The 22,437-nt window shown below is 38.5% G+C and overlaps 1 pseudogene; it reads right to left on the bottom strand.

The window, feature by feature from the left end:
- Positions 1-11,766: 11,766 nt before the first annotated feature.
- LOC144715170 (photosystem II CP43 reaction center protein pseudogene) lies at positions 11,767-17,386 on the bottom strand (annotated as a pseudogene).
- Positions 17,387-22,437: the final 5,051 nt, after the last annotated feature.

Raw genomic sequence — 22,437 nt, 5'->3', positions numbered from 1 at the left:
CAGAGAGAAAATGATGTACTCATTGCTTTATGTTTGACTTGGTGCATAATCTAATCTCATGTGTTGATTACAGTATGTTACAAAAAATATGGGGAAGGGTGTGAATTGTGTTCTTAAAATGTTATATTACTAAAATCATTATTAACATTTAACTATTATTTGTCAAATATTTAATAATATAGAGCTCAAACTAAAGACAGAGGTAGAAGGTAATGAGGGACACTATTTTTGGTACAAGTTTTGGCTTTTTTTCTAATCATGTAATGGGAACTTTCTTTTCCCAGAGCATCAATGCACCTAGGGAGTGGCAAATGTCATCCAAAACTGTCACAAACACGTGTTGGATCACATGATGGTGACATATGATGTTTTTAGTTCCATGACGGTTATGAGGATGTGAAGAATACCTGTGACAGGTGACATGACGGTGACAGAGGGTCTTGGACAAGCGACATGATGGGACGGCTGTCACAGATGATGATGATGGTAACATAATTTTAAATAATAAAAGGGGAAAAAGCTGTTTTCAGTTTTAAAAATAAAAAATATTAAAATATTTATCATACAATATGCATATATTTCCTAGAGAGAGAGAGATAAATTCTGTGAGAGAGATGGGTATAGAGAGAGAGAGAGCGTCCGAGAGAGACAGAGGGGAGAGAGAGAGAAAAAGAGAGAGATGGAGATAGAGAGAGTCCAAAAGAGTCAAAGGGGAAATGGAGAAAAAATGAGAGAGAGAGATTCCAAGAGAGACAAGAGGGGAAAGAGAGAGAGAGAGAAAGAGAGAGGGAGACAGTCCAAGAGACAGAGGAAGACTAAGAGAGAGAAAGAGAAGGAGACCAAGAGTGAGAGGGAGAGGCCGAGAGAGAGAGGGCAATTAACAGACAGAGAGAGGGAGATTAATACAGAGAGAGAGAGAGAGAGTCTGAAAGATGGAGGGAGTGGGAGAAATAAAGAGAGGGAGTATGAGACAAAGTGTGAGTGTGAGATCAAGAGAGGGTGTTAGAGAGAGTATGAGAGAAAGTGTGAGATCAAGAGAGGGTGTCAGAGAGAGAGAGAGAGAGAGAGGAGTTTGAGAGAAAGTGTGAGATTAAGAGAGGGTGTTAGATGATGAATCAAATAGTGGGTGCTAAATGACATATTTGAGTCAAATATTTAATGACTATTCATATTTAAATTTATCATTTAAATATCATTTAGTATTTAATTCATGAAATTGGCCTAAATTAGTAATTGAGTATTCATAAGTATTTTTTTAGACTAATCCCACCTGACTCCATGAGTCAAGTGGAATGAATCTCACTTCTCTTTTAGAGTTTTTGACATTTTCAGGTTTAGGTGTCAATTGAGGGTTATTGAGGTAAGGGAAAGAGGTTCAGGAGGGCCCAACCATGTTCAGAGCTCCAGGAGTGGCCCAGAGTTGCAGCTTGCATGACTTTAATGAGCCCTTAATGAGCCTTTAATCTAATTAAGGCCCAATCTAAAAAAAAAGGCAAGTCATGTGAACGACCATAAGGAGGGGCAATCAGAGGACTCAAACTTGATTGGAGGACACCTCTTCACCAGGATTGAAGCTACAGAAAAGATCTGAACCATTCAAGACCTTGGGATATCCAAGGGTCATCATTTCCCTCTCTTCCCTATATAAACCCCTCACAATCCAATGTAATACTCACTCTTGTTTCAATCTAAATCCAAGATTTAGTGGCTTGTGTGCAATTGTTATTGAGTCCTCTTACCTTTAGTGAGAGTTGTGTAGAGTAGGGCCGTTTTAGAGTAAGAGCTACTAGAGAAGTGGAAGAGTCTTGATAACCTTGGGCCCCTTGGCTGGTGTGACAAAGATGTTCGATCACTGTGTCTTCCTCTCGTCCCTATAAGCTCACCTTTGTCTGCAGGTTAGTCTTGGAGCACCTAGCCAACATCTAGACAGTTCCAATGCCTCCAACATCTAGACGGCTAAATTTATTTTATTTTAAATTTAAAATAACTCCAAAAAAATCCAAAATCATACTTTTTCTAGTGTTTCCTTTTAGGATTAATTTTATTATAGATAAAATTTCTTGATTATAATTTTGGTAAATCTAGTTACTTTGCTTTATATAGGTATTAAATTATAAGTACAAATATACCAAAAATTATTTGAAGCTGAAAATTCACTATTACTTTGCTCTCTAAGGATAGACCCTTACTCTCCCTAGGTTAGTAAGGTTTATAAATATTGCTGTCTTAATTCATATTACCTAAATGACTATAATTAGTGATTATTTTATCACTAATACACCCCAAAATCTGAGTTATCATGACTGCATATCGAATGTTAAAGACCATCCCAAAATGCAACACTTTTTTCCTCAGCACCCTAAGTAGTGTTTGCCCATCCTGAGCACGATATAGGATGATGATTTCTGGATGAATGGTAATTCAGATATTGCAAATAGGCTATCTGATATGTCTGGACATCAGGACAACGGATGATGATATCAGATATCTGGCCACCATAATCTGAGAGCAGTATCCGTATTGATATCCGGATCCATATTTATCTCAAAGGCTAGATGACGATATCATATATTGGTGTCAGATATATGTTTTTTCAATATCCAGAATTTAAATAGAATTACATTTGACATAAATAAAATTCAGTATTTGTGGTTATTGGCAAGAAATTATTGAATATATTATTAGGGCATATAACAAATCACTCAGCCTAGAGCCTTTAGTATTAGACAAGGATGTGTTGTAGGAGTAACCCATTACCTTGTGGGCGGAATTGCCACAACATGGGCATTCTTTGTAGCAAGATTATTTCAGTAGGATAATTGCTATGATGATTTGGAAGGCGTTATGACAGTAATATTTCCAAGGTTTAGCCAAGGTTTAGCGTAGGACCCCACTACTTGTCATATTTGGTTTGGTATTGCTGTCGCACATGACTTCAAGAGTCATGATGATATAACTAAAGAACATCTTTATCAGAGCATTGTTTCTTCTCACTTTTTCAGTTAGAAATAATCTTTCTGTGGACATCTGGAAATTTTTTTCTGTAGTTTGGCAAGGAAACTTTAAGTTATGGGGAAAGGACCCTATACATGTCAAAACCATTGCTCATGTAATTCAGGATCCTCATTTTGGTCAACCGGCTATAGAAGTCTTTACAAGAGGAGGTGCTCTTTGATAACATGATAACTGCATGTATATTTGCACAGATTTTAGATGTTTTGGGTATTATTAATTTAGAATTTATCATGTTATCACTCTAATTAACTAAATATTTATGTACTAGCTATAAATTCTAATTTTTGCACATTATGGTTATTTTTTACTAAACTCCTTGACTTCTTTGAAGTCAAGCAACTGTAGTACTGATGAGTATTCTATGGTTTCACATGTGCAGAAATTTACAGGAATGAGAAGATGATAACTCTTAAAGAGTCGGAGAATTTATGTGAGCTTAGTGATTCTACAAAGAGGCTTGAAAGGATCAAGTGGAGTTGTGGATGTTCAAAAGAGAAATTTGAAGAAGAAGAAGGGCCACTACCTGACCTGTCCATTGGGGTCTCAAAAGCCTTATAAAGAAAGAAGCTAAAGATTACAAGGGGAAGCTCCTAACCAATGGAGAAAAAGAGGCATAATGGCAAGAAAAGATAATAGAAAATGCCCAAAAGGGTATTTTAGTAATTTTGCCACTGTATAAATAGACTTTTTCTCCCTCATTTCCCCTTGTTCTGGACATGCTCTAGCAAGTGGCTGGCCAGCAGGACAAGGCATTTTTCAGAATCCAGGTTGTTCAACCTGTTTAATGTAAGTTTATTGAAGTTTTCTCTTAATCTCATCTCTTGTTTGGATTAAAAAACGCCTAATCCTGGAAAAATATAAGGATACATACTTGAGAAGAAGCATTGAGGGCTCATTAAACTTGCATTGAGGCTTTAGGATCTTAGATTTCTACTTTCTCCATCATTTCCCATCCATTTACCCTTAAAATCCATCACTTTCCCACTCTAAATACTCATTTTCTCTACTTTCTCTCTCTAGAATAGGATTTTTTTGTCTCATTAGACCTTCATATATATCCCTAGTTACTCCCCCAAAAAGTTCATAAAAAATCGTCTTCATTTTCACATTCAAATTCTATCTCAAACTCCTTCTACACTCTCTCTTCATTTTCTCTCTCTATCTCCTCATTTCGGCCCTTTCTCTCTCTAGAATATGTTATTTCTCTCTCTAGACCTTCATCCATATCCACAGTTCATCCCCTCAAAATTTCATAAAAAATCTCCTTCATGTACACCTTCAAATTCCATTTCAAACTCTCTCTACACCATCTCTTCATTTTCTCTCTCTATCTCTTCATTTTCTCTCTCTATCCTCTCATTTCGACATTTCATCTCTCTAAAAATATTTATTTCTCCCTCTAAAATATCTCCCTATCTCTATCTAGATCCTCAAGCATTCCCTACTCCGAATTCCAAAAAAATCGCATTAAAATATCATTTTTATCCTTTCCAAAACTCAAATTTTCTTTCGTCTAGCCGCCACCATGCGGTGCTGTGCGGTGCCCGTGCGACAGGGACAGCCCTCTGCCCGCTGGTCCGCGCGCAGGCAGTGCACACGACTGCAGGGTGCAGGGTAGCCCTGTGCAGGACTTAGTTAAATCGGCTAAGTCCTGACCATTGGGTTAAGCCCACTAAGGCCAAGCCTATACGGGCCACACTAGGCCCGTCGACCCATCTGGCCTGCCGCCGCCGTCGCCGCTCCGTCACCACTGCCGCGCCGGTGATCGCTGGAGTAGGTAAATACCATATTTTTAGTATTTAAAAAATTATTAAAAATAAAAATAATCAGAAAAATCAGAAAATTTATTTTTCACATTTACAAATTCTGAAAAAACTAGGAAAAACCCATAAAATTCATATAATCAATTTACAGTCATTTTAACACCTAAAAAAATTCCTAAAAAATCTCTAACTCTCGTCTTTAATATTTATAGTGTTTTTTGTGTAAAGTTAATTCCAGAAAATTCTAAAAATATTTATTTCTGATTTATTTGGTATAATAAAATAGAAAAATTTGTGTAAAAGTATTATTTTGTGTTTTTCTTTGTATTTTGGCTTTAACTTAAATCATAAGGAATTATGAAAATTACCTAAAACCTAGAAAAATCGCAAAACTTGTATTGTTTTGCTTTTAAAATCATTGTCTTCACCCCAAGCTTGAGAAACAATTCTGAAATTAAATTTCTGCCTCTCTGTGGATCGACCCCTTACTTTCCCTATATTAATTATAGAGTATTTAAGTGGAAAAACTTCATAAATATTGTCGTTTAAGTCTGAATCAAAACAATGACATAAAATCCTAAATTTGGATTTATCAGCTGGCGCCATTGCCGGGGAGGCAATGCAAATTTGATTTCTGCTTTTTTTTTAGGTTTAGAATTTCTCCTATTTCGATTTGGTTTATGCTTGACTGAAGTTTGAAGTGCAGGGATATTTTTGTATAGTGGAAAGAGAAACGAGCATTCGGTGAACTCTAAACTTTTCTCTTTAGATATTTGTTGTAGTTATATTTATTTTTCTTCATATTAGTCATTTTATGCAAGGTAGAAGATCTCGGAACCCACATTTAATAGCTCTAGAATTTGTGGGAAAGACTAAGAATTTGGAAGACACTTGTGCAGAATTTGAGGAGACGTTTGTAGAAGAAATAAAGGATATGTCTATTCCTAATGATGTGAATAGAGTGATGAGATTGAGGGACTTTTATGAGCCAGCTGAGAGTAACTTCATCCTGGGGTCCATGGGACCATAGATGTGAATGTGAATTTTAAGATAGACCCTTGGTGGAGGTATACTCCAGGCGGCATGAGCATTGGGGACCAAACTATGATTGGTTATTGCAATTGGTTGCAAGTCCCATGAGATGGGTGCTCAATGATATGTATTATGATTGGTGGAGGTATGCTCCAGGTCGTAGTATGTGTCTTGAGATTCTAATCCCCACTAGGATAATGTCGGTTTCTCCACTCCCGTACATGTGAGGGTTGTATGGATTGATAAATTTTAGTGGGAGCCCTTATTGATGAATAGAACATCTGCTAAAAATTTATAGGTCTTTCATTGACCTAATCTCATATAAACACTCGTCGTCAAGTAGCCCATTAGATAGCATGTATGATGAAACTCATTGACAAGTCGATAATTATGATGTGATCATGGACTTGATGAGAGTCTTCAAGTCTAAAAGGTTAGTTTATGTCCTTACAAACAATGCCGATAACGGTGAAGGGATACGAGCAAAACGTTGAAGTGAAGAGTTCACTATGACATGGTTCAATGTTAACGCACCGTCAATGAGCTGTTAGCTTTTGAGGTAGCATGAACGAAGAACCTAAGGCCATGTAAGACTATATGATAGTTATTTGGATGTGCAATCCAAGAGTCAATTCAAGGGTCACATGGTCAAGGGATCTTCTGCATATGAGGATATGCTGAAGATGATTGAAATGACAAGATACTGATCTATTAGGAGAATGGTTCTCCGTTCAGTTTATTATTGATCTCGTCATTCAATTCCTTCATGACTCGAACTTAACTTGCTTCAAACGTCAAAGGTGGACCTTTAAAAGGTAATATCCTAACATACCTTATTTGGTATGACCAAACTGAAGGTGTTCCATGTGCTTGAGAAGGACAAAGGAACAAATCATGTTAAGGTTTCCCTATCACACAAGGATATAAGAAACAACAAATATTTACACTATGGTCTGAAAAATCACTAGAAGACGAACTATGCCTAGTAACTCGTTAAGATTGCTCAAAGCAAGTTGAAACATATGGATGTTTTAATTGCTTAACATTTGGAAGAAAGTGATGGAAATATATGTGGCCGGCAAGCCAATCACACATTCCGCATCTCATTCCATATTCATTAATAGAACATATTCATTATAGTGCACGTGTGATGCTCATAATGAAGTCCATGAATACATAATCGGATTTAGTGAATTATGATGAGATCATAATACGGAGATTACTAGTCTTTAAGCATGTGTTCTAAACATTCATATTCAAAGGATACGCGAGAAGGACATCAAAGTATACGGATAGAATAGCACTATCTAGCCTCACTCATATGATGAGTATGGCCGGTCCCGTAGCCATTAGTGTGGCGACACTAAGGATAGATACTGGGTGCTCTTTAGTGGAAAGAGTTCACTGAATTGATCCGTACGAATCCCTGAATGGTATTATACCGAACTGTCAATCAAGTTGATTCACGTCACGGTTGTGTAAGTGGTCCTTAGACCTGAGACACCAAAGACGTCTTGTGGACGGACGGTTGTACTTTGGCTATGGCCAACGAGTCTCTAATCATGGGATTCTAAACGGTCTTAGTTCGGCGAGTGCATCAAGAAGTACACGAAGGCGATTGAGTGGTCAAGATGGGATCGTCCACCCTCGGTATAAGAGGTGACAGCTCAAGGAAGACGATGCAATGAAGTCGTTGGCCAAGGTAGTGAAATATCGGAGAAGAGTTCTCCGATGATTTCCAAATGCATCAGTACTAACTCGGATGACCGATTAGGGTTTGACAGTTGACCATACCCTAAGTCGTCCAAGGAGCATCAAGTGGATGAGGGATTATACATACACGGTAACCGATGACGAACAGGTTCCATGAGTGAGTCGATACACACTCCTTTGTATCTTCTAGGACACGAGGTGTAGCTTGGCACCCCACGTGTCGGAGTCTCGACCTATCGATTGGGTTAAATCGATCCGATGTTAATTAATCTATATGATGATATAGTTAATTAAGTTGGAAGGCCAATAAAGGTTATTGGGCCATTGGAGTTGTTAACTAGACTGATACATGGGCCTAGAGGGTCACACGCAAATGGTCTTTTGGACGTCGGAAGATATACTTAAGTTTTGAGGGTTTTTATTAAAAATACTCACTTAGTATAAGTAGGGGAAGGCCCTGAATGAAATTCACTCAGGCCAGAATTTTTCACGCGCCTTTCCCCTTTTTCTCCACTCTCTCCACACCCCCTCTCCATCCCTGATGTGATCGGGACAACGTAACGACGCTGACGGAGAAAGAACGGGGCTCGTCAACAAGAAGGAGGAGATCCGACGTGCCGAGGACTGTGTGGATACGTCTAGAGGCTGCATACTTGAGCAGCTCGACTCGTCTCACTCTAGGATTGAAGAAATCATGAATGAGATTTGTGCGAAGGTACCTCGTTTCAATGATTTTGTTGATGTCGTTACGATTTCACAAAAGTCTTCCGCTGCGTATCGTTTGGTTTTGTTCATCCATGTCAAGGCCTTTAGAACCCAACACATGGGTGGCTGGGATGTAAGGCAGTGGCCAAGGGCGTAGGTATCCATGGCCACAGGGCACGGGCGGCTGGGGCGTAGGGCAGCGGCCAAGGGCGCGAGCAGTCAAGGGCATAGGGCGTGGGCGGCCAGGCACAGGGCAGCGGCCAAGGGCGCAGGTGACTAAGGGCGTGGGTGACTGAGGGCGTGGGCGGCCAAGGGTGCAAGGCGTGGGTGGCAGGGGCACAGGGCGTCGGCCAAGGGCGCGGGCGACCAAAGGCGTGGGTTGCGACAGCAACTAGCGGCGGTAGCGACCAGAACTAAGGAGAATAGGGCAAATTTTTCAAGAAGAAGGAAAAACTTCAGTTCTTGAAATATGATTCACCAAGTGTTCTTTTGCGACATTGGCCTACATACAAGCAGATAAGAAATAAAATAACCGTCAAAGACGAGGTGACGTGTTGACTTGTTACGTCATGGATGGTTCTACAATTGTCGCTGGCGACGTGTCATGACACCGGATATTTCATGTGTTAGTGGAGGTGCGTTGGTCGCCGGTGCGTTGATGTGGTCGCCATCATGGCGGTTCTCCATTTGACGTTGATGATGAGTCAGGCTGCGAGACGTCTCAGATGACGGTGGCGGCACGTCCGAAGATGGTGCGTTGACGTCGTCGCCACCAGAATAGCACTAGACGATCCTATTTATATGATAAGTATAGTTGATCATGTGGCTATTAGTGTGACGACACTAACAACAAATAGTGGGTGCTCTTTGGAGAAAGAGTTCACTGAATTGATCCGTACGACTCCTTGAATGGTATTATATTTAAATGTCACTCAGGTTGATTCATGTTATGGTTGTATAGTGACCATTGACCTAAGATACCAAGGAGATCTCATGAATGGATGACTACATTTTGACTACGATTTACGAGCCTCTAATCATGGGATTCAAACAAGTCTTAGATCAGATGTAGTAAGAAGCTTACCGAGATGATTGAGTGGTCAAGACGGGATCGTCTGCCCACGGTATAAGAGGAGATTGACTTAAGGAAGACGATGCAGAAAAATTCCTTCCCAGGGTAGTGAGGACATTGGAGAAAGCATTCTCCAATGATCCCCGCTACGCATCAGTATTAATTGAATGATGGATTAGGGTTTGAAGATAAACCATACCCTAGGTAGTTCGAGAATCTCGTGCGGATGATGGATTATACATATACAGTAATCAATGATGGTAAAAGTTCAATGAGAGAGTTTAACACTACTCGATATCTTTTAGAACGCGAGGTGTAGCTTGGCACCCAATGGGCTGGAAACTTATCCTACCAAACCTTATATATTGATATAGTTAATTAACAAGGTTTATAAATAATTGTTATTTGGCTACTAAAGTTATTAACTAGAATGATACATGGGCCTAAAGGGTCACACGCATAAGGTCATAAGAGCATTGGTGGATATATTTTACTTCAGGGTTTTTGAGAAAAAAGTGAAGTGAAATATAAAGAGGGAAAGGGATCTCATTTCAAGCACCCATGAAAACCATATTTGAGAGCCCCTCCCTTTCTTCATTCTTTGCATCACTACTCAACCAAGGAGAGAGTCTCATCACTACTCTACTTATGTGTTGATCTACATGAACAAGAAGGGATGTAGATCCAAGTGCCGAGTGATTGCGTGGATACTTCTAGAGGTCGGGCACATGAACGGCTTCAGAATGATCTCAAAGTGAGCATGCCAAGGGTGGAATAAGTTACCCAAAAAGGTACATTTGATGATGATTTTAAAGATTGATTGTGAATCGATCAACACACTTCTGCATCCATGGAAACATGTTTTGCATGGACAAATCAAGGCACCAAACCCAACAATTTGTTGCCAGGGCTACAAGCTCTATTTAGTAAGGATAAAAATACCATTCACTTTCATTTTTATGAATCTTTGTGACCCATGATAATGGAGTGACCCCTCTTTACCATTCTGCATAAATGGACTATTCTAAATATATAGATATGGTTAAATAGTGTGTATTTTTTTGTCCACTTAGTTCTTTAGCATGGATTAGAAAAATTTGGTAGCTTGCAATGTTCATAACCTTGAGGTCAAAATGGAGTAAATCGTGTCTCTGAAACATTGTTTTCTGATCAAATCAAATCAAAAGAGATGATAGAAATATACGTCTAGATAATTTCACTATTTTAATATTTTAGGTGTGGTGTCATTCTATTATCTAGTTCATAATAAGCCTTTTTTTTTTGGATGGTTGGTTTGTTTTCTGATTGGTGGGCAGATAAAGAAACAAAATCATCTAATGACGACACTTTAGTTGCAAACTATACTAATTTAGTAATCGTGGTAAATTACTTCCAAATAGGAAGATAAAGGGAATCAAACCCGCATCTTCTCCTACGAAAGGAAAACTTTTCCATGAAACCATATCCACTTTTTTGACAAAAAAACATATGTCCACACATTTATGATATATCATATAGATGTTTGGATCATATTTGTTCAGGACTCAATATTATTTCTTCTTCTTTCAGAAAGATTCCAATTCCAAAAAAATGATATGATAAAATAAATAATAAAAAATGATATAAAAAATATGGCTAAAAAAATTAAAACATTAAATAAAAAATAAATATCTTTCTTTTTTTTTCAAACTTTAATTCAAATATATCTGAAAAGGGGAATTTTACTAGAAGTAGCTGTGTTTTGGGTTGAATAAATGCAAAAGAAAAGTACAAGAGATGAGAGAATTGAGGATGACTACCCAAAAAAATTAATCCAATCCATAATGAAGTTCCATAAAATACATACTTTTTTACTTGACCAACCATCAGAAGAAGCAAATACACAATGTCCACTAATCAGTAAGACTGATGAAGTCAAAATTAAGCAAAAACAGCCAATTGGAAAGCAATAGTCATGCATGTAATCCTTCAAGCTACCAACAAATAAACTATACCATTTGATTCCTTGTTTAATTAAAATTATGAGAAAATGCATCATGGAAGTATTTAACCACGAATAAATTCATTCATTAAAAGTTATAGCCACTTTATTTAGCATTTGGTTTGGTTTACTATATATTTAACTAGCAAATAGATATACCTGATATTGTATATACCTATCACTATACAAATAGATGCATACAAATCATTACATATATAGATACTTTCTAGGATGCAACTTTAAGTAGGTAGTGTATCAATTCATATGACCATGTTCTATTCGCAGAAATAAAATAGAAATAGTCTTTTGGAGAGATGGCCGTGAGGACCGGTATAGTGCTAAACATTTATCAAGGGTTCAAATCCTTCTCTCTCTTTTTTCTTGTTGAATTTTTTTTTATTGGCGTAGTATACTGTTATAACTTTTTCTGCCTCAGGTAGACATAGGCTATCCAAGCCACAAAAAGGAGATATAAATAAAATCAATTAATTAAGAGGGGACACAATTAGAGCAGGTTATAATTCACGATTGATTCCCTTTTCACATCTTGATGCAGCTATATGGGCTCTTTCCACATGCCACGAATGACCCACTAAAAAGAAGAAGCCTAGAAGAAAATAAGAAGTATCTGACTAACTTCAAGGATATACATAATTGATTGCATTGATTTTGGTAGCTACACCTGTATATTTAAAGAACCTAGAAAAGCATGATTCATATATTCCACGAAATGGTGTTCTTGCCAAGGTTGTATGTTTTTTTTCAGCCTGCTCAAGTCAAACCCACTTGGATCTCTCAGATCTTCTAACCAAGGAGCTCGTAGATCCCAAAAATTCATAGTTCTCCTTCCAAAGATGATCTCTCTAGCTGCGGACACATTAGATATTTACCTAAAACAGTAGGTTCTTGAGCAGAGCCCACATTAGCCCAAAAGCATTGGTCTCTGGTAAACTCCAAATGCACCATGAAATCATGGATCTTCTAATGCCAATTTGAGATAATTTCTATGAATTTTTATCTCATGCCTTGGATGAAGCAATTTGTAATAATAACACTTTTAAATATGATATGTAGCATAATTTACCAAACTGCTATCTTATTGAAAATATGTTTAAAATTTTTAATGATTTTTATCTTCCTCTTGTATGTAAATTTATTTTTTAAAGGAAAAATAATAAAAAATATAACAATCAAAAAAAGGGGTTTTGGAGTGACCAACTAAGGAAAAGCCAGAGGCATTCAAGCCAGTCGCCAGCGAGCAAGCACAAAGCGCTCAAGCCAGTGAGCAGCCGATGAGCACCACCGCAAAAGGAGCCCGACTGCTGTCCCACTACGCACACAATCAGGACCCATAGAGGCCCATGGAGAAGCCAGTACACACCTCAAAGAGGGAAGTATTTTACTTATTTCATACCTCAACATTGGAAAAACATTTATATGCTATGTGTTATTCCTGATTTCTCTGAAATGGGATTATATTTCCCTACTTCTTTCAGCTCCCCATCGGGCCGGGCCAATGAGCAATAACAAAGTTTGTGGCCCAACTGGCCGCAACATGTGGAAAATTAAGAGGATTTGTGACTGGGCTTTAGACTAATCAAACCCGAAGCCTGTATTATAGCAGGCTGACCTAAGTATACGGATATAATCTCAATTGTCTGGTATTCTTAAGGAATATTGGACGACAAGATCTTACTAATATTTTTTCTTTATTTACGTTGTAGGCTTTTGATTGGTTGGCGAGGATGGAGGGCCCCATGACAAACGAATCATGATTGAGAAAAGCACTAACGGGGAGAGGACAAGGGTACACCATAAGAAGGGTTCCAAGGCTACAATTCAATCACAGCCATTGGACAAGTCATAAGGAGATCGGACGGTCAAGGGCAGATCTGTCCATCTCCCCCTTGGTTGTCGACGCCATCACTAGTGGGCCAGTTTTGGCTAGCGGTTGGGACCGCAAAGGCCATCAGATTACCTAAAAGGACCCCAAGGCTGCCCTAGTGCATCGACGTCCCTGCAAGGTTCTTCCCAAGACGTCAAAGGGGCCCGAAGGCCCTAACTTCAGTATCTTTTGATAGAGAATTAGAGTATTTGCAGGAGACCCATTCAATGGAACGACCAACCAGGGGAGAGGAGTGTGATGCCAGACTCTGTCGTCCGATCGGATATCAAGACGATGCTCTGATACCTAGATGATGTTGGACGTCATCAATGACGTCGTCCGACGGATAATTTCCTAACGGGATGTGACTACGTGATGCGATGACCCCTAGATGGACGTACTCACAGGCCTCGACTCTAGGGGATTCGTTGAGCTCCGAGCTCTGAGGTGGGTGACCGGTGATGGCAACAATGACCTTCTTACCCTCGTCCGAGAGACGATGGTGACTACTGCATCAAACAGAATAATTCCATTGACGCTTGCACGTAACGGACGGGCTCGATCTGTACCAGGGAATTCACTTGATACATAGTTTTCACGATATATTCTCTCACCTAATTCTAATTTGAGCGTGGTAGAGTGAAGCCAAAAATATGCTGGAAAATGTAACATAACTGACGAGCAAGGGGGAACAACATACCTTATCGGTGGCATCATTTGTCCTCGGGGTCTTTGCCAGTGCACAAGCCGGCATAGGCATGTAGGCGGAGCGTGCCGTAGATGGGCACGGCTTGACTCGACTTGCGACGGTGTCGCGGCGCAAGAGCATAATGTTGAAGATAGGAAGCAAGGAGAGAGATCAGGTAACAAGGAGGAATGTGCCACATGGCGTGGGCAGAGCAGCACGAAGGGGCGGCTCAGATGGTGCGACTGCCGCGATGGCGCGGTCTGGTTGCATGATGGTGCGGCTCAGCTGCGTGGATGACGCATCCCTTTGGCTAGCACGGCAGGGTGATATGGCAGCGTGGAGATGCGGTTTGGCAGCTCGGTCGGGTGACCTTTGGCTAGCATGGGAGCGCGGTCTGACGGTGCGGCTGTGGCTAGCGTAGCTGCACAGTCAGGCTGCGCGGTTGTGTGGGTCAACTGTGCAACGGGTACAATCGAGCTGCATGGCAGAGTGGCTCGGATGGCGCAACTTCGTGGTAGGAACCATGCTCGGCGTGACTCAGCTGCTCGATCGGCGCAATTCAGGCGGTGCGGTGGCATGGCTTGGGCATTGCGGCGGATGCGGCCTGGTTGCGGGCACGGTTGGGTTGCGTAGCATGCAGCGGAGCAGGGCGAATGCGATGCGTTCCTGGGAAACGATGCACCGTGAGGTTGGCGCGCACGTCTGTTGTTGACAGAACGATGGTGCCACACCATCGTGAAACGGTTAGCCCACGGTGGGGGCTAAGGGTCTGTTATCAATTGGCTATGAGCCCAGCACAGTAACGGGCAGTCGTGACGTCATCGTGATGAGCAACACCTGGTCAACTTGTGGTGGAGTTTCTCTTGCTTGCATCGCGATGTGCATAGGTCGTGTCACGCAGTGACCATGTGCATGGTGTAGTCTGCGAGCGAAGGACACCGCGATTGTATGCGCGAGGGTAGCCTCTGGCTGATCGTCCACTGGGCGACGACAGCCAATTGCGGGTTTGGATCAACATTGACAACTTTGGGTTGTCCAGTGCAAGGAGCCATAACAGTGATCAAAAACTCCCTTCCCAACCCCTTTTCCTTCTCTTCCTCCTCTTCCTCCCTCTCCTTCTTCTTAGTGTGAGATCTAGTCGAATGTAATTGCCGAACTGAAAATGCCAGATCTGGAATTGTTCAGTGCCCATCGTGGCCTTATGTAGAGCCATGATCCATTAACACAAGGACCCATTAACACACAAACAAATAAAAAAGAAATGATTCAATGATAGTTGGTGATGATGTAAACAAAAACGATGAAGGCGATGATGAAGATGAAAACAACAAAGGTGAGATGAAATTGAAACACGAGAAAGATATGGGTTTGCTTTTCACCTGGGGTATTTGAACCCAGGCACCTTTACTTGTGCCCTGGCGTGCCGGTCATGTGGGACGCGAGCCGGCGAGGTCAACGATGATGTTGCTGATGACTTCAAAGACGTATACGATGGAACGAGCTGGCACGCACCATCAGAGTGACACCACTCTCGCTGCTTGGAGTGCTTAGGACAGTGCGTTAGGAGCATTGGAGCTCCATGGATTCACACCAACACGGAGCAGAGTGGCAGCGACGCACGCTAAAGTCAAGGGGCAGTGAATGGAGCCCCTATCCACCACCACTCAAATCAGGGGAATTCAGGAGAGAAATATGAACTTCTTAGGTAGATTTCTACCTGGTTAACTGCATGGACACTCAAATTTTATTGAAATAAAAGTTGGATGTGTTTATTTTCATCACATTTAGTAGATTTTTTGCCGTTGAGGCATTTCTTCGAGCACCTAGTGTGCATTCATAGTTTCTCATCAATTGACATAAGTTCATGTAAATTCATACTTATAAAACATATAAAATTATATATCAAAAATAAAAAAATTACACCTCTTATTTTGGTCTCTTTCGGGCATTCTGTCGAATAACTATCAGATGTTTACAGAACTACCCTTATATCCCCCGATTTTCAGCCATGAAAATTATATAAAAATATATAATATATATTAATCATATAATAAATAATATACCTATATAAGTCATATTCTATTATTATAGGTGACATTATAATCATTTATATACTCTTCAACTACCCTTATTATCCCTTTTATTTTGTCTTAACCTGTCTTCCTATCTAGCTACTTAATTATATTGTAATTAGACAATTCCTTCTTCTCTCCCTAGCTCTCTTAATCTTAATCTGAAATTCTTATCTTTTATAAATACTTTTCTAGCTCACTTATCTACACCTAATTAAATAATCTTTCCCTATCAATAAAAAATATACTTCCCTTATTCTTCTTCTTCTTTCCTTTTATTAAGATAACTATTCCTATTAAGAAACTTCTTACTTCTTACTAAAAATAAAATTACTCTTCACTTTCCAAGTAAAACCTAATATCCATTCTTATTGTACATATCTCCTATCTAAGGTTTAACTTACTACTAATTAAATAAACATCCTATCTTCTATCAGTATTATCTTACTATTATTGATATATATTATTAGTCTTATCTACTTCTTCCACTGCCTATACTGTTATCATCTTTAACTCTAATGCCATTTATTCATCTCAATATCCTATTTCTTATTATCTTTAATATCTGTAAGAAATACAATTAATATCTGATATTCTCTCCCTCATATCTAGCCTTCTCATCCATTTAATATTTTCTTCCATTACTTAGTATCCCTTATCATCATATCTAAGCCTAACCTCTTCACTTCCCAATCTACATATATTTACTTACTATTTTTCACCTATTACTATTACTACATCTTCTTAACTAAAACTTAATTATTAAATACACCTATAAAGGCTAGTCCCTGTGGAGAAGGCCTTACTCTAACTATACGTTTGACTGAGTTCTTACATCTTTCATCAAATTTCTTACATTTTAAGCAAATTAAAATTACAACATTAAAATTACACATGTAATTTACCTCAATCAGTCTCTAACTAGAAAAGTAAAAGCTTGAGCATGAGAAGTTTCTAGTCTGGTTGGACCATAAAATTCACTAGGGTAAGCAGTATTATTGAATCAGACAAAACAACAAGCTATAAAACCAAACACAGAAAGAGAAGCTAAACTATAAGACAAGTAAACTTTTCTAGACCAGAAAAATGTACAACGAGCCAAATTCCACCAAGTATACAGGTGAAACCTAACCATACATGTCCACCAATTATATCTTCTAAATCGTCCACACTAAGAATCCAAACTTCTCCTCCAAAAGGAGATTTTAATAAATAACCAAATTTAACACTTGAGCTAAGGGTCAAGTCCGTAATTTTTTTACATATCCCCCTCCTAGTGCCCAGGTATCATATTCATCACCAAAATAAACAGCTTTGAACCGAAAGAAAAGCACCTAGAACTAAAGAAATTAAGTGAATACCTAAAATTTTGATCATTTTATTTATATATTTCCAAGCATAAGAGCAAATAATGGAAAAGTTTCTTCAAGAGTTTCAGGTTCCAAAAGGGTGAGAATCATTGACTGAGATATAATTGGCTCAAAAGATCTCTTTGGTCTTGTTCATCCCTTAGGTACTACAGATATCTCATATTGGCTAACTGTCCACTCTCAAATGAGAATTTAGGATGATAGAAGGATTCAGAAGATTCATTTAGAGGAATGTAAGAATTTGTTTTTATTATTTTAGGTTCATTTTTATCTTATAATAATTTAAATACAATATATACAGGTAGATATATTTAATAGGAACTTTAATATATTTTATAGAAGGAAAATAGGTGGAAAATATGATAAATTTGATGAAAAAGTTCAATGCCCAATAGGTGTTTGTCAAAATGCCTCAAAGAGGCCAAACTTGGAGAAAATATAGAAGATGAATTCTGAATTTTCTTTGAATCAAATATATACATCTAGAGAGGAAAAACACAAAAAAATCTACCTATGGAGTCCAAGGCGGTCTGCGAATGGGGGCCATGATGAAACCAAGGCATGAAATTATACATATTTTAAAAGCCATTTTGTAATCACTTTATTATTGTATGTTCATTTTTAAAGATCCTTATTTGATGTATTAAAGGAGCATTGAGTCAAAACAACATTTTTTCAATATTATTCTTACATGTTTCATGGCCCCCTTAATTTCAATTGAAAATACATGTAAATATTATTAAATTTAAGGACTTAAATTCCTCTTTCTATTATGTTACCATATATGCTACAGGGATGAAGTAAAATTTTGAGAAAGAAATCAAAAGTGAGATATTGAGGATGGAAACAAGAAAAAATGGTTTCTAACGAGTGCTAGCAACGGAGTACTTCAAGCACAGTGGTGATCAAGCCAGCCGCACACAAGCGAGCATAAAGTGCTCAAGCTTGCCCATGGGTGGAGACACCACTGCACAAGTGGACGTGCTACTGAAAGAAAATCACAAGGCCAAACACTTATGGGCTCAATCGTAGGCCCACGTCGAGGCCAGAGTGAAGGCCCACGCGTGAGCAAGGAAATGGATTATTTTATTCAATTCTTTGTTCCTCTCAATATTTATATTGAGTTTCTAGAATTTTTTAACATGGGATTCATGGTGGCCTTTCAAGTTTTAGGATTTCAGTGGCTAGGGCAAGGAAATAAGGAATGGATCACAACCCGACATGCCACAATCTTATGAAAATTAGAAGTAATACGAAGGATAAACTAAATAATGATTTATGATAGATGGATGATATGGACGAGATGTATATATGCAGTGGGCTAGATGTGGATAAATTTTAAGAACAATATGAGGATGTTAGCAGAAGGAGACTCACTATAGACCCTTATATTCTACCAATAACAAGACAATTTATGATAATAATTCAGCTCCACCACTTCTATTTTGCCTTTTTAATTTTCATTAATGATGGCCACTAGAAAACTTGATGGACGATAAACCCAAATTTTCATGTGTATTATCTTCAGCTTGGCACAAGATATTCATTTCACGCACTTAATGGATAAAATAATAAAACATTGCATTTGAATGTAATTTTTACATATTTTACAAGTCCAAGTATTTCTTAGTAAAAATGTGTTTAAAAAATTGTTAATTATAATGAGATTAAGGCTTCCTCTAATATGTCAATCTATATTGTTTGCAGGGAGGATGTCAAAGTTGAAGAAGGAAATAAAAGGGAGAAAGATAGAGGAATAATGACATGCATTTTTAGCACCTTACTGGAACCTATTTAAAATGATTAAATCTATTTTTAGAATGATGTTCTGAATTTTCTGCATTTTTAAGTATTTTTGGGGATTTTCTAACAATATATATCAAAAGAATATAATTTTTTGAGTCAGACTATGATTTTTATGAAATTTTTTGACATTAAATTTGGAATGGTATGATTTCTAAGTCTAAAGATATATTTATATGTATTCTTTGGACTTTAATTATATTAAATATGAATTTTTGAATTTTCTGGCGGCGTGGACCAACCATGAAAATCCTCTCCTTTGTTTTGCAATAAATGCTGCAGGCGCAAAAAGACCAAATTATTTTGTCTTCTTTCTCTCTCTCTTTCAGCGGACAAAGAAAAGAAAAAGACAAAATACTAATTTGTCTTCCTTCTCTCTTCTTTCTCTCTTTCTCTTTACACAGACAAGGAAAGGAAAAGGAAAAAATAGCATTTTCTCTTCTTCCTCTCTCCTTTCTCTCTCTTTATGTGGAAAAAGAAAGGAAAAGAACAAAATAACATTTTTTCTTCTTCCTCTCTTCTTTCTCTCTCTCTCTCTTTACTTTTTCCTCCAATAGGTGCACATGGCAGCTCTGAAAAGTGTGAGCACAGAAGATGAGAGGATGAGGAATCTAAAGGATTTGACAGTTCAATTGAAAACAGAAAAAGAGGAAGATTTTGAGAACATGACAAGGAGAGAGAAAAAATCAAGGGCTAGGATTGCTCCAACTTCAAATGATGATATCTGATGATCTACAGCTCTGATTGAGATGAAATTTTCAGCACTGCTTCCTCTCCTCCTCTTTCCATCCATACATTCTGATCTATAAATAGAGGCCTGGATCATTGTGAAATTCATCCTGAACTTGCCTCCTACTTGTGTGGGGTGATTGAAAGATAGTGAGTTTTGAGATCCATCAAGTGTGTTCTTGGCGTCCTGGGTGTGTGGGGAGAAGCATTGGAGAAGAGAGTGAGCTTACCAGCACTCACAAATTAGCGCGATCGTGGCGGAACATAAGGATCTAAGGTTGTTTATTTTCCCGACATCATAGTTAGCTTAATTAGGGTTTATCATTGTCTTTTCACTATCGTTTCACTTCCTTATATCCCCATATCTCATTTCTACCATATCATCATTCACGAACTCGATCATCATCATGTCCTTCATGTTCTCTATCTCACCACCATTTCGCTTCGCACAGTTCTATGTTCACTTACTCTTTTCTTTACTAATTTAAGTTAAAATTTAGTTATTTCATCCTTTTACTCGATATCACTAGCTCACATATTATATTCTCATCTTTTGATCTCTTCTCACGTTGATCATCACCATAATTAATGCCTTAATCATCGTTCCCTGTGGAGACGATCCGTACTCATCACAAGCTAAATATTCCTAAGTACGATTAAATGTATTTTTATTGAATAATCTGAATTACCAACGATGAATTAATCTTCTAAATTTGAGATTGTCAAGGAACAAAAAATTTACATATATAAAAAGAACCAAAAAAATTGACTCAGGTGGGAAGCTAGGGCTGAACCAAGGCACAATAGTACCCAAGCTAGCTACTAGCAGGCAAACACATGGCACTCATGCCCCCCGTAGCCAGCAAGGTGCAGCGCCAAGCGCAGCCCACAATGGAGTCACAACGAGCCCACGACGAATTATGCATATGCCCGAGGTAAGTCCTTGGTTATTTCAATCTATAATATCAGTCAATATTTTTATTATGTTCTATGTAAGAAAAATTTAAACTTTTATGATATGGGATTAGATTTAAATGTTTCTTTCAGCTTTGCATCGGGCCAGGCTCAAAAATAATAAAAAATTCACGACTTAACAGGTTGCGATCTTAAGAAATGAACAGAGAAATTGTAATCAGGTTTTGAGCTGACCCGGCCCAAAACCTGTGCAATTTTGGGTCGTTTTTAAGTAAATAGAGATGATCTCATCTGCCAAACCTTAAGGAAGATTGGAGAGTGGGATCTGCCTCCTTTTATTTGAACTATTTTCTTTCCTTTTTAGGCCCTCTAATTGGCTATGATGCCTAACGCGGACCGGGGGCCACCCGAACGAGTGAATCATAAGGAAGAACGGTGAAGGGGGGGCTAACGGGCATGCTGATGTGGCTCGAAGGGTGCACCAAACTCACAGGAGTCTACGGCTACAATTTAATCCCTGCCCCTGGCCATCGTCTCAACTCTGGTTAGTGGTTTTTGATCGGCGAGGGGGGGGGGTTCGCCAAGGCCATTTGACAGCCAGGGAGGAACCCCAGGCCCATCTCCCTCCATCAAAGACCAAGGGAAGTCCTTCCCAAGCCATTAAAGGGGCCCTAAGGCCCCTAATTTGACCATCTCCTAAAAGAGTTCTAGGGCGATGACAGGATAACCATCCTGCGGGGAAACAAACAAGGGAGAGGAGTGACACCTCTCCCGCTGCTTGAGACACCAGGACGGTGCCTTAGGAGGGTTAGGAATGCTTGGTTTTGCGCTAGCAGGGAGGAAAGTGGGAGGGAAAGCACACCAAGGTAAAGGGGCGACAATTGGGCGCCCCCAATCTCGGAACACCTGAATTAGGGCAATTTAGGTGAGTTCTTGAAAATTATTGGGTAGATCTTGAGCCCCTATTCCTGTTTGTTTTCATACGCTTAGATTGGTTCCATCCTGTTCGAGCATTGCGGCTTCGTTTAAACATTTCATCGAACACTTGGTGTGTATTCATGAGATACTCATCGGTTTATATAAGTCCCTTTCAATTTACCTTATAAAAATTATATATGTATATATATATATATATATATATATATATATATATATATATATATTTACATATATATCTAAATATAAGAATATACCTATGATTTTGATCTCTATTGAGCATTCTGTCGAACATCACTCAGGTGTTGACATAATTACCCTTAATTCTCTAGAAAATTCAGCCGTAAAAAAATATAAAAATATATAAACACAGGTGTATTCTTATAAACACATAGGTGTATTCTTAATTCTCTAGAAAATTCAGCCGTAAAAGAATATAAACACATCTATATAACTCTATAGTAACTACGACATCTATATATATGATATTCTACTATTATAATTGACCTATTAATTATATATGTCCATTCTGAATACTCCTATTAGTCTCTCTATCTTATCTCAATCTCTCTATATCTTTCTAGCTAACTAATTATAGTAAAAACTAGATAATCCCTATTCTTTTACCTAAATATATAATTAGCTAATTAATTATATCTTAATCTTAACTTTAAACTCTTACCTAAATATCGCTCTAGCACAGTAATCTGTCTATAACAATTCTACTCCCATTATTTTTATTCTTCTTTCCTCTTATT

This window comes from Wolffia australiana, chromosome 1 (assembly GCF_029677425.1).
Source record: "Wolffia australiana isolate 7733 chromosome 1, ASM2967742v1".
In the NCBI taxonomy this organism is placed as follows: Eukaryota; Viridiplantae; Streptophyta; class Magnoliopsida; order Alismatales; family Araceae; genus Wolffia; species Wolffia australiana.
This window is presented reverse-complemented; position numbering and strand designations above follow the sequence as displayed.